This window comes from Bombina bombina, chromosome 6 (genome assembly GCF_027579735.1).
Source record: "Bombina bombina isolate aBomBom1 chromosome 6, aBomBom1.pri, whole genome shotgun sequence".
NCBI classification, from domain to species: Eukaryota; Metazoa; Chordata; class Amphibia; order Anura; family Bombinatoridae; genus Bombina; species Bombina bombina.
This window is the reverse complement of record NC_069504.1, coordinates 1,096,505,804-1,096,518,253: the sequence shown is the minus strand read 5'-3', so window position 1 is coordinate 1,096,518,253 and position 12,450 is coordinate 1,096,505,804. Positions and strand designations below refer to the sequence as shown.

The window sequence follows — 12,450 nt, the reverse complement described above, 5'->3', positions numbered from 1 at the left end:
ACTGCCCCCACCTGGCTACTTCATTATGCCACCTGACTGGCAAAATATATATATATATTTCAGAAGCAAAATGTCCGCACTTACTTTAATAGCAATGGTCATTATTGTTAGCAAAATCATCATTGTTTTGTAGTTCCTTATCAGATAATCTCGTGTGCTCTTGCAGTTGACATAATTGGAAGTTTTTTTTTAGTTTAATGTATATTTATGTCAAACTCTTCACCTTCCCCTGTCTGTTATTTGAAGAGAGAGACTGCATAATTAGGTTTAATTCATACAGAGTCCAGGGGGCATAGAGTTTAATGCAGATACTTCCACGGGCCTAGAATACAAATGTAATGTGTGTTCTAAAAAGGCTACTTGAGTCCGGTACCAATTTCTGTGCTTACACGAGGGGTGATTTGTGGAAAGTTTCAGCGTGTAACCATGTTAATGCACAGAGTATACCCATCAACTTGCACCCTTGGAATCACCAAGACTTGAGTGAAGTGGAAGAGATCTCATTTTGATAAAAAAAATAAGACCACACACACACACACACACATATATATATATATAACACACACACACACACACACATACATATATATATATATATATATATATATATATATATATATATAACACACACACACACATATATATATATATATATAACACACACACACATATATATATATATATATATATATATATAACACACACACACACACACACATATATATCTATATATATAACACACACACACACATATATATATATAACACACACACACACACACATACATATATATATATATATAACACACACACACACATATATATATATATAACACACACACACACATATATATATATATATACTGTATATATATATATATATAACACACACAGCACATTAATGGTGTAAACATGCAACAGTTTCAAACTGCTGTTGTTACAGATAAAGACCAAAATACAGAGACCTAGTTTCCCTTGCTGTTGTAAACTGGGGGTAACATCAAGCATGGAGATACTTGTTATCACCACCAGTTTACAACAGCAACGGAAATCAGGCCATAGAGTTTTATATTAATATGATTGGCTCAGCAATACCAAATTAACCAATAAAATTAAAATGGCCTCCCCTTTCAATAGCCCAATGCCACCATGAAAACAATTTCCATTGGAGGGGCATTTGGCAGTAAGTTTGGTGAATGCTGTTTCGGTCCCAGAGTATAAGCAGGGGATGCCAGTAATGTCACATGCAGGTTCACCGGCACTCGCTGCACATGCATAGGAACCAATGTGCATGCACAAAATAGCGAGCATGACTGAAGTGCTTCCCTGACAGAGTGAAATTGGGGTTATTATTTTAAAGCATGCCAGCATAAAAATAAGGTACTAGACAGAATATTTTTTTAAAAACGTAACATATATTTGGTTTCTCATATGTACAGTTGAATTATATTACTTTTCTTTCAAAAAGTATTTACAAACTGCTGGTTTGTTCTTCTAAAGTTTAGTTCATTGCAGCTCATTTAGTTCATTGCAGCTCATAATAAATTAGCACCATATGTGGTGTTCATATATTTATCTCATGTGATAATCCTGCTTCATAGCATGATCTTTTAAAGAGACTCTATGTAATAATGTGACACTGCCTGACTAATTGCACAGGTCACCTAATAATAATCAATTTGATTTATAATACAGTTTCATAATGAAGAAGATGTCACAGGAAAGTCATGCACTAGCTGTATTCAGTATTTAATCCTTTGTAGGAATAATTGGACTTAGGTGCTAGCCCGCCCCCTGTTGGTAACTATGAAATATCTGTACAGCAGCCACTCCTTGGCACCAGAAAAAGAACTATGGCCTCTCTTATACACACTGGGTGCACTACAAATATTCTTACAAAATGAGCCACTGAAAGAAACCATTACTAGAAAATATTTCAATTTACCCGTGTCCCTAAAGTGCTTAACCAACTGGCTCTGAACAATGCAGTCTCAGCAGATAAAACATATATAATATTTTAAATTGTGCAGTCATGTTTTTCTAATAGTTTGGTATTTCTACTAATTCACAGTTAAATTTGCAGCATTCATGTACAGATGTTTCTCTCTCTACGCATTTATGAAAAGCTCGACAACTGCCAGTCACTGATATCACATTTGATTTATTAACCCTCTGTGCACCAAAGACAGCACCAGTGCTCTTTGGCAACCAATGAGTTAATAATGCCATTTAGTAAAACACACACACACACACACACACATATATATATATATATATTTTTTTTTAAATGTTTCATTTGTAACAGTTAAAGATCTGCATTTCAGCCATCAAGGGGTTAAACTTCAAATGAAAAAAAAATGCAGATAAATCCTTTCAGTGTCTCTGTAATACAATTATTATTTATTCTTGACTGTTACTTCTTGTAGATAGTTTTAAGGCCTGGATAGAAAAAAACTGCCACTGTAAAAATGCTAAAAGTTCAATGATTGCTCTTTTTATTATTATTATTATTATTATTATTATAATAATGATCTTCGCTATTTTATTTTAATTTAAAGAAAGACAAAGGTTCGGCAAACCATTTACAACATAACTGGGAGGAAAAACGCTGCTTATGGCTTTGATCTAATTAAAGATTTTGCAGAATAAGCTAAACTCACCAAAAGAAATGCACATTTCTAAAAGTTTTCCGAAGAGCACCTGAAGATTTGCAAATCTTGGAATAAATGCTTGGAGCCTCAGGATGTTCCTGGGTTCTGCTGACTTCTCTGCCTTTCCAGTAACCAGCAAAATTTGACTTAATTCACAAGGACGTATAAAATATCAGAATATCACAGGCATTTTTATTAATAAAATTACTTGCAAAGACACTGTGACTGCAACGTTAAAACTATTTCTTGATTCTTAAAATAATACTATAAAAATAGTTAGTTTGGGTATTAATGATTGTTATTGGACTACAATTCTTATATATTATATCTCTGAAAAATGTACAGAAACATTTTCTACAATTCTGTTTAATCATAATTTGATTTCCTCTCACATTTAGGTTTGGTTTATTAACGTCAGTGTCTACCAAACTCTCTTGCTCTGGGGGATCCTTTTTGAAATGTACTTTTAACATACCTGGGACCCTTAATGACCCTTTAATGTGTTACAATGTAACATAAAAATGCTGCGAGGGGACATTTAGGGAATAGCACAATGCATATTAGTAGTAATGTTTCAGGATTCATAGCTTATGCTTTAATGAAAGTCACAGTGAGCATTTTTTTCCCTCTCTCTCAGCCCTAATTCTGCATTACACCCTTAACTAAGACTGTCCTTGCACCCTGGCTTCCATAGATTTGAATCTTAAGAGCACTGAACGGACCAATTTGCTTGTATGAGCTTTTCCAGGCACAACGCACTAACAAACTCACAAATGAACGCAGGCAAAACTCAAATCCTGCCACTACCTGATTAGAAAAAACACAAACCACAGCAGATATCTTTATTTATTTTATGTGTGTCTCACTATAACTGCTGCAATTCTCATGGCTCTAACATCTGTTCCAGAAAAATACTCTAAATGCATTAAAATGTGCAGAGACCCACGGTATAGGTGCAGTTTGCTATATCTGCAGCCATTGCTAATCAGAGATTTGTGATTATACCCAGTGGCACCATGCAGAGATACTAGCTGCAGTGGGCAGGTTTCATAATGGCGCCAAAGACCCTCCCTACGTGCCAGCACATTGGCCCCCTCCCCCTGCTGCTCTTAGAGTATGCCACATCTATTTCTACGTGCCCATGTTCTGTGCAGGGTTTGTCAGGTGCGGGTATTGGTGCAATGCCAAGAAAACATTTTTTCCTTTCCATTTCTCATTAGCACAGCGTCAGTTGCTAATGTTCGCAAGCTCAGCGTCTCAGCAGACTTGGTCTTTGAGCCCACAATGCATTAAAATAAAGTAATATAAAATGGGCACTCAGCTTGGCAGTCTAAGGTGCCACACTACTAATCATTTATTGATTTAAATTTATTTTGTCTAGAAAAGTCATTTGCAGGTGTGTTGTGCTGCAATCATTAATTAATGTCTTATTGTCTCCAAATAAATTGTCATTACTCTATGACTTGCAAATGATCATTTACAGCTGCAATATGCCGAAGAGTATACTTTCTAATTGTAACGGCTGAGCATAAAAATAAGAGCTCTACGATATTGTACAAGGTCACATAAATGGCAATGTTTGTATTTTCATAGTACAGCCTTTTCTAAAAATGAACAAGCCATAAAAGGATAATATTTTATGATTCCGCTTAAGCACAAAGCTTATACTGTTTATAATAAAACATGTGAGTAAAAATGCATTGCTGAGTGAACTTTATCCGAAAAGAACTGTCTTGTCACACTCTCGGCAGTGACCAGGCGTCAAAAGCACAACAATTTGGCCTTTTAATGGTTTCACTAGATTAGGAATTTATTCACCATACATATATATGTATTATTAATCAAATTATTCTCATAAGGTGTTTTATGCTAAAAGGGACTATGCACAAAACTGGCCATTCAAGATATTTTATTATTCTGAAGCCAATAACATTTTGCAATCCTTACCAGTATCAATCGAACTGACAAACTGATAAGACCAGCTTTTTGCTTGCCTTTTCCTAATTAAAAAAACGTGTTTATAATATTTTTCTACCAACATCATTTTACCTTGAAATAAAAAACATCTTTTTTTTAATTTTTATTTTAGTCATGTTATGACTCATCCTTAACACTTTAATGGGTGCAATATAATAAAACATTTCAAGTGTCAACTGAAGATACCTTCTATAACTCATGGGCCTGTAATATGTTCTTTTAGGGTTAAGAATTGGTCAATCATTATTATTTGTTAATGATTTAAGTCACTACAGGAAAAAAAACCCCATTAACAATAAAGTCACTTATTTTTAGGTTTGGCGCTATTGTAAATTAAATGGTTATGTAACTTGTGAAGTGCATTTCATACAAACATATGTATGAATATTTGAAAATGATGTATATATGATAAATCCATGTGTGTTCAGTTTTAGCATTGAATGTTTGATGCAGTAACAGCTGAAATTACAAATATGTCAAATACAATATGGCGGACTGTATGTAAGAAAGGTTCCTACAATCTAGCTTCTATTAGTATAAACTACAATCTTTTCTCATTATTATTACTATGGTTACTATCAGTGTATTACATGCAATACTAAGCAATTATGTGATTTTCGATCCCAGTGTAATATTAAACCTTATCCAACAAGCTTATTATCCAAAAAATGGGTATATATATCCATCCTTCTAGGGCAAACCAAGATTATTAGGCACATTATATGATAAACGTTAATTAGACTGTAAGCTCTGTTGCGAGCAGAAATCTGAAATACTCTGGTATGGTCTGTAGTGTACTATTCACACAACAAACAACGGGTAATAAGTAGTCAGTATAACTGCAGTGCACTACTGATGGGAAGTCTAATAATTTTGGTGAATCCATACAAAATGCTTTCGATCAACAACAGCAGTAAAATAAGAAATTGCACTGTTTAAAGACATGCTACTTGACATATGTAACCTAATAGCTGGACCTAGGCTCTGTTGCACTGCTTGCCTTCATGGTGTAATAATACAAAACTAATGCAATTCATGCAGAATTGTGCAAACTATGATTTACTGAATGCCCTCACATTATCCACAGAAAAATCATAACGAAAAAGCACTTTTGTATTGACAGTATTGTAAAAATATTACAAAAGTAAGAAAACACAACAGAGCGATACTTGCGGTTTAATGAAATACACATAAGTGAGCAAGAAAATTATACTTTATCTGGAATAGTGAAAACTACACATTAAAAGAACAAGTCTGAAAAGAAAATGGCCGCATCCATGACATAGGCGTTTTATTAAAGCGTTACATTTTGAAAAACATCATGGCTCCTACTGACAGATTTAATGGAGAACCTTAACCCTTTCCCCATCAGAGGGAATAGCAATACAGAGCAAGGTGCTGCATTTCTGCTAGCTCTGACCGGGAAAGGGTTATGTGGAAGTTTCTTACATATTTTAAGTAAAATTTATCAAAAGAGAAAATACATTTGAAATACCCAGTTATTCTAGCCTCATAGTTGTATTCGGGACACACCCAAATGCTTACTCTTACCAAATGGCCACAAATGCCCTTTTTTTGCATTCAAATTTTACGTTTTTTTTTTAATCGTGTTGGATATTGGTGGCAAAAGAAGGGTTAAATGTGAATTTATAGGTATATAGAATGAACAGAAAACAATATAGACACAATACGGTTTACAAGAAAACATTAAAATAATTTAATGTAAGACTCTAGTTAAGCAGTGCCACCATGTTTCAAACAATTCAGATGAATATACTGTTGCACAGATATCATTTGCTGATTTTCCATATGTCTTAGGATATAGTATATTGGTCTATTTCGGTTTGCTGACGTACTAGAATTTGGGACAATAATACGTTTTTTGGTAAGGGAAATGATAGGGGTTATTACCCTTTCATTTTAGTTTTCATTAATGTAACACTTTTTAAATAAATATATATATTTTTTTAACATAATGGAACTGTTTTAAGCAAATATAAAAATAAAAAAATAATGATCTAATTTTATTTTTTTAAATTTATATAAATTATTTTTACATTTCAGCGAAGGATAAAATCAAAACGGGATATTTAGTTAAGGAACTGGCTTATTATATAAAGGGCTATACCTGGTAGGAATTTAAACTGCATTGCTCTTCGTTTAAAATATTCACTCAAACAGAACAGTACATGGGTTTAATGAAAACGTGGAACTGTAACTAGTAACCCAACAGCTGTTAAAAAAAAATACGTGAACATATAATTTGCATGCTAAGTGCGCAAACTACTATGCCATGTTTTGCAAAAAAAATACTATAAAAAAATGTAACTTTGGAATGATGAGTTTTCTAATTCTTTATTTTAAATTTAGATTTTCTAAATCAGTTAAAATGATGAAAATGATTGCCTACTGCCCAACACATAATTTATTAAAGACAACCACTTCAATGACAGAACAAAAGAGATTTGCTTTCTCATATTTGTACATTTTATCAAATAAATATATAAGAAAGACTAATATAAATAAAAATAAATATATACATTTTATGTGTTTGGAAGGATGTATGAGAGTGGTAACAATAGAATCGATGTTTGATCAAGATCACTTAAAAGGATTTGTTTTCAGATAAGGCCCCAAAATCCTCAGGGGTATTTTTTTTTATTAGTTAACACATTTTGCCCACTAAATCAGAATTTAAACGGTTCACAGCTCTTTCTTACTAAAGTTCATTTAGATTTTTTATTTCATCTGCAACAAGTATTAAAGTAGCTACCAACGGTCAGGCATTTGTGTTGTGGTTCAATTTAATGATTGCAACTCTCACAAATACAAATAAATGACAAAATGACAGCTCTGACTGCCGAACATATATTCTGTAAAAAAAAAAGGATCTATGTGCGAAATTCAATTTTTTTTAATGGATAATTTTACTTTAATTGAACCTATAAGTCTTTATTTTATTTTTTACGATATACAAAAATTAAAGTACACCTTGAAGTAAACCTTGAAAATGTTCAATATGTATGTGTTTGCGTGTGTGTATATATATATATATATATATATATATATATATTTATTTATATTTGTGTGTGTGTATATATATATATATATATACATATATGTGTGTGCATGTGTTTGTGCTTTTAAGTGTGATTATTAGCACATTTCATATATATATATATATATATATATATATATATATATATATATATATACACACACATACATATACACACAAATACATGCACACACTTGTATATGTGTATAAAATGTATTTAATTTCTATATATGGGAATTTACATGTATGTGTGTATGTTTGTGTATATATACATATATATATATATATATATATATATATATATATACTGTATATAGATACATACATACACACACATACCCTTTAATAAATACCAGGGGTATCAGTTTGTAGTTTGAGAAGAGAATATATAATTAAATCAAAAAGCAAGAATTACTGACATTCTGTTTAAATTTCAATCCATACGGGAGCAAAGAAGATGCTATGTTTAATAGAAAAATGTCATGTTTTGCTTTATTTCTTTTCCACTTTTATTACATAGATAAATGAACCCTGCAATTTGATACTATAAAGTTTGAACATTATATACATCAAATATATAAAAGTATTAGTATATTCAAATAAAATAATTCATATTTATATCATGCTTAAAATGTACTTTTTTAAGCCAGAAAAACTAAGCCTGAATTAAAAAACATCAAGGTCAAAATATACAATTTAGATTATCCCGCCAATTCACTACTGTACGGCGCAATTTCAAAATACCCCTAATTTTTAGCATTGATTGACAGGTTAATGTAAATCAAATAATATATATTTGATACAAAATTGCAGTCTTATTTAGTCCCACACTATATAGATTCCTACTTTCTGACCACAAGTGCACATTTAATTAGTCAAAAATATTACACCAAAACACAAAAAGCATGCTTTAATTAACAAGAGAAGTGCCACTTAAATAAAGATTGTTTAATAGAAAATACATAAAATATCAGAACACAAAATATTTAAAGCAATATCTAAAATAAATATGGCCCTCATACAGAAAATTAGGTATTGTAGGGTTGTGAGAAATATTTGTATATAATTTAAGCAAATAAAAAACAACTTAGCAAGCTCTTATTTTATAAGAATTGTTTATAATCTGCTTGGGGATGTAAATACATTTGAAAAAAAAATATCAAGGTAAAGAAAGAGTATGTGAAACACAATTAGCATTCTAACCTAAACTCTTTCTATCTTTTAAAGTCAGTAATAAATAAAAATCCACAAAGCATCTAATAGGATAAAGAACCTTACCACATGGAGGGTGGGATCAGCCTTGGAACCAGGGACGAAGAGACAAAAAAGAAAGTATTCACCTTGCAGTTCAGCTGCCTCCTGCGGAAAGCAGACAAGAACAGATTCAGTACACTGTCTCTTTGGTTGTGCAAGTGCTTGCAGGCCTGTTACAGCTGAAGGCGGTCCTTACCTAGCAACTAGCTCCAGACCATCGACAGCGTGCATTCCCCCTGCCACCACTACCCTTTGGCTACCAGCACCCAGCAACGACAGACGGCTGAGAGGGGTGGCATTAAAAGCAGGAAAGAGAGACAGGGAGGGAGATAGAGTGAGAGGGGAGCGTGTTAAGCTGGTCTGGCAGTTAACAAGTCTTGAATGAGGAATGTTAGCAAACAGACAAACAGCATATCTGGTGCATGCTAATGGTCTTACTTCAGTAGTTACATTATGAATAATTCAGTAGGAAAAAAAAGCCCCCCGCCCCCCTTTAACATACAATCTCACGCTCTCAAATGCCTGCATAGACTAGAAAAATAAAACAAAAAGTGATCAAAAACTTAAAAATGATACCTGGCACCTTGGCAGCTACATTGTTTTTGTCTCCGATTCACAAAGATTTTGTCTATGATTATTTTTTTTATTTTTGTTTACTGGCATTTTCTATCCTTGCCGCCTATTTTATGTCTTTTGTCTTGAAGCTGGCACCTGTCCCAGGGAGTGTATGTCTACGTACATGCATTTCCCTCCCTATCCGAAAAGAGAGAGAGAAAGAGAGAGAAAAAGAGAAAAAAAGCAATGATTAAAAAATGCAGTATTCCCATTGTAACCACTGACAGATTAAAAAAGAAATAAAACGATCCATCCTTCTTAGTAAAGGCGGAGGTGCAGCGTAGTTAATAAAAAAGCGTAAAAGGGCGGTTTCGTTTACTCGGCGGGCAAAATGCGTCACTAGTCGCAAAGAAAGAAAAAAACGTCTAGCATCCATAATGGCAGAGAAATTGGCATAGTCTGGCAGATCGTTAAAATGAAAGAAAAAAAAATATATGTTTAAAATAAAACTGATACAAGAAAATATTGGGAGTATAAACCTTGCTACAAATTGAAGCAGTAAAAGACAGAGAGAAACAAAAAAAAAAAAAACAGTCCATGGAAAAAAAGAGGGTTAAATAAAAACAAGGACAAAAATTGCCCTATTTGCTGCAATAGAAAAAGTTGTAGCCTGGCACAAGCTATCTGAAGGGGAGGCCCTTGCAATAGGAATGTAACCACCAGCAAGAGCCTCTTTTGCAGACTTCCATCTCCCCCTTGTGAGAGACTGCAGCAGTCTGCCTCAGAAAGAGGAGGCGTACTTCTGCTAGCGAAACGGAGAGCAGCTAGTGCTGATGATGAAACAGAGGCACTGCCCTGCGTGAGCAAGCTAGTTTTTATCATACGTTTCCTCACACAAACACATACAGCAAGCATCAACATTACAGTAGTCCACAATTAGTCCTATCCAACAAACAGCTTTCACATTGGGGGTACTCATTTTATATTTATTAGGAAATTATCAAACAGAATTAGTCATTTATTTTGTTTTCCAGGAGCAGAAAAAATATAGAAAATTGAGATATTACACTAGCAGAATTATTTTGGCTGGTTTTATTTTTTAATAATGAAATGTAAGTGTTTGCATGGCATTGCATTGCAGCTCTCTCTGGAGGCCAAGAGGTTGAAAAGGGTGTGTCAGGTGCAGCCAATCACAGGCCCCATATGCCAGCCAAATAGTTAAAGTATTTTCTTATAAGGAATACTGTATTTTAAGCCTATTGACTGTATATATATATATTATATTTATTTAGAACAGTATTTGTATGCAACTATAAACATGAACAGTATTAAGGAAATGAGAATCTTACACTGTAACACTAATTGTAAAAATATAACAAAGAACTTTCATACAACATGAATCAAATACAAACGCACATTTCGGATTTGATGAAAATGTAATAAATAAAACATATCTATCATTTTTGTCTCAGTAGACCTTGGCAGCTCCTGTTTTTATTATCTCCAATAATTGCCAGCCATAGCTGCGAGTGTGTGGCAATCGCTCATACGGTATTGGCTCGGTATGCCAGGAAAGGCAGTGGCACTGCCCTATCTTAACTCCTACATTGCCAAAGGTTTAGAAAACATAGTAGTGAGCAGGCTGTTGACTGAAGATGTTCTATTTTTGTAATTATTAGTTAGCTCTAAACAGGTTGAAAACAATCACATAGTTAAATAAGTGAAAGTATTTTGTCACATGGAAAAATATCAGTATACATTTTTTTGCGCCTCTCCCCATTTTGTAGGGGCGTTCTCCCCATTTTTGCAGGGGCATTCTCATGCAATCAAACTGTAGGTGCCCTTAAAGGGACATTCCAGCCAAAATTAAAATCCTTATGGATGCATTTCAGTTTTGACTAGAAGCATTTTTGCAATTATGTATTAACAAAAATGCTTCTAATAAAGGCTATAGCTGTTTCAAAAGTGTATTTAAGTATGCTCTGTGCACCAGCATCTTAAACACATAACTTGCTCAGAGAGCCTAAGGTGATTGTACCATCTGGTAATGACTCAATTTGTTAATTGCTAACATGATACAAGCCCCACTGGTGCTCGAAGCAGCTGCGGTATTTTAAATGCTGTTGTATAGAGAATATCTAGCTATGCTTCACATGCACGTGCAGAGAAAAATGTTAATGCTAAGACAGTGATAACTTTTACTAGAAGCATTTTTACCAAAAAATGTATATTGTGAATATGTTTCTATTGAAAGATGTAATTAATCTATGTGCATTTAAAATTTGACCGGAATGTCCCTTTAAGCTTTTCTTTCCTCCCGCGCTCTTCTCTTCAAATAACTCCCTTGCCTTCACTGCAAACCATCTGCAAAAACTGAGCTGTGGCTGCTTGGTCAATTCTAACTATATCTTGGCAGAGTGTCAAAAGCTGATACGCACTTGGGCGATAGAGCTCAACTGCTGGGCTGGAAAGAAAAAAAAAGAAAAAAACAGCTGCTATGATTGCAGTTTGATTGAGAGTGCTCGCTGAAAAAAAGAAAAAGGAAAAAAAAATCAGGCTTCAAATACAGGCCACAAATGGTACGCGATTCTGCAGAAGATTCCCCATGTTCTGACTGAGGAAAACGTCTGTCCTCCATTTTCTCTTCTCTCTAGTGCAGAAATCATAACACAGCTTTGGCTGCACTCCCTCCCCCTGCAATAACCTCAAGCAAACCCTAGGAATCATGCCAAAAGTCACGTTGCTGTTACCCAGTGCATTTTTTTTTTAAACGTCCCTCGAAACCTTATTCTGTTTGAAATAAGAAAGCCCATTTAAAAATATTTGCATGCAAAGAAAGACTGCAACGGTTTGTATACAGTATGCATAAATAAAACTTGTTCTTCAAACCTTTTATTGCTATACGAGCCTGCAAAACCAATTCATTGCAGAACACATATGCAACAAAGATAATACA

General features: G+C 33.7%; 1 long non-coding RNA gene across 5 annotated transcripts in view; it reads right to left on the bottom strand.

Moving 5' to 3' along the window:
• LOC128664226 (uncharacterized) overlaps positions 1–9,417 on the bottom strand; it is a 203,423-nt gene extending 194,006 nt beyond the window's left edge. For 4 of the 5 annotated variants that reach the window (XR_008402938.1, XR_008402935.1, XR_008402934.1 and 1 more), the window contains exon 1: positions 8,964–9,417. This is a non-coding gene — a long non-coding RNA (uncharacterized LOC128664226). The remainder of the gene's footprint in view (positions 1–8,963) is intronic. The other variant, XR_008402936.1, reaches the window with a different exon arrangement.
• Positions 9,418–12,450: the final 3,033 nt, after the last annotated feature.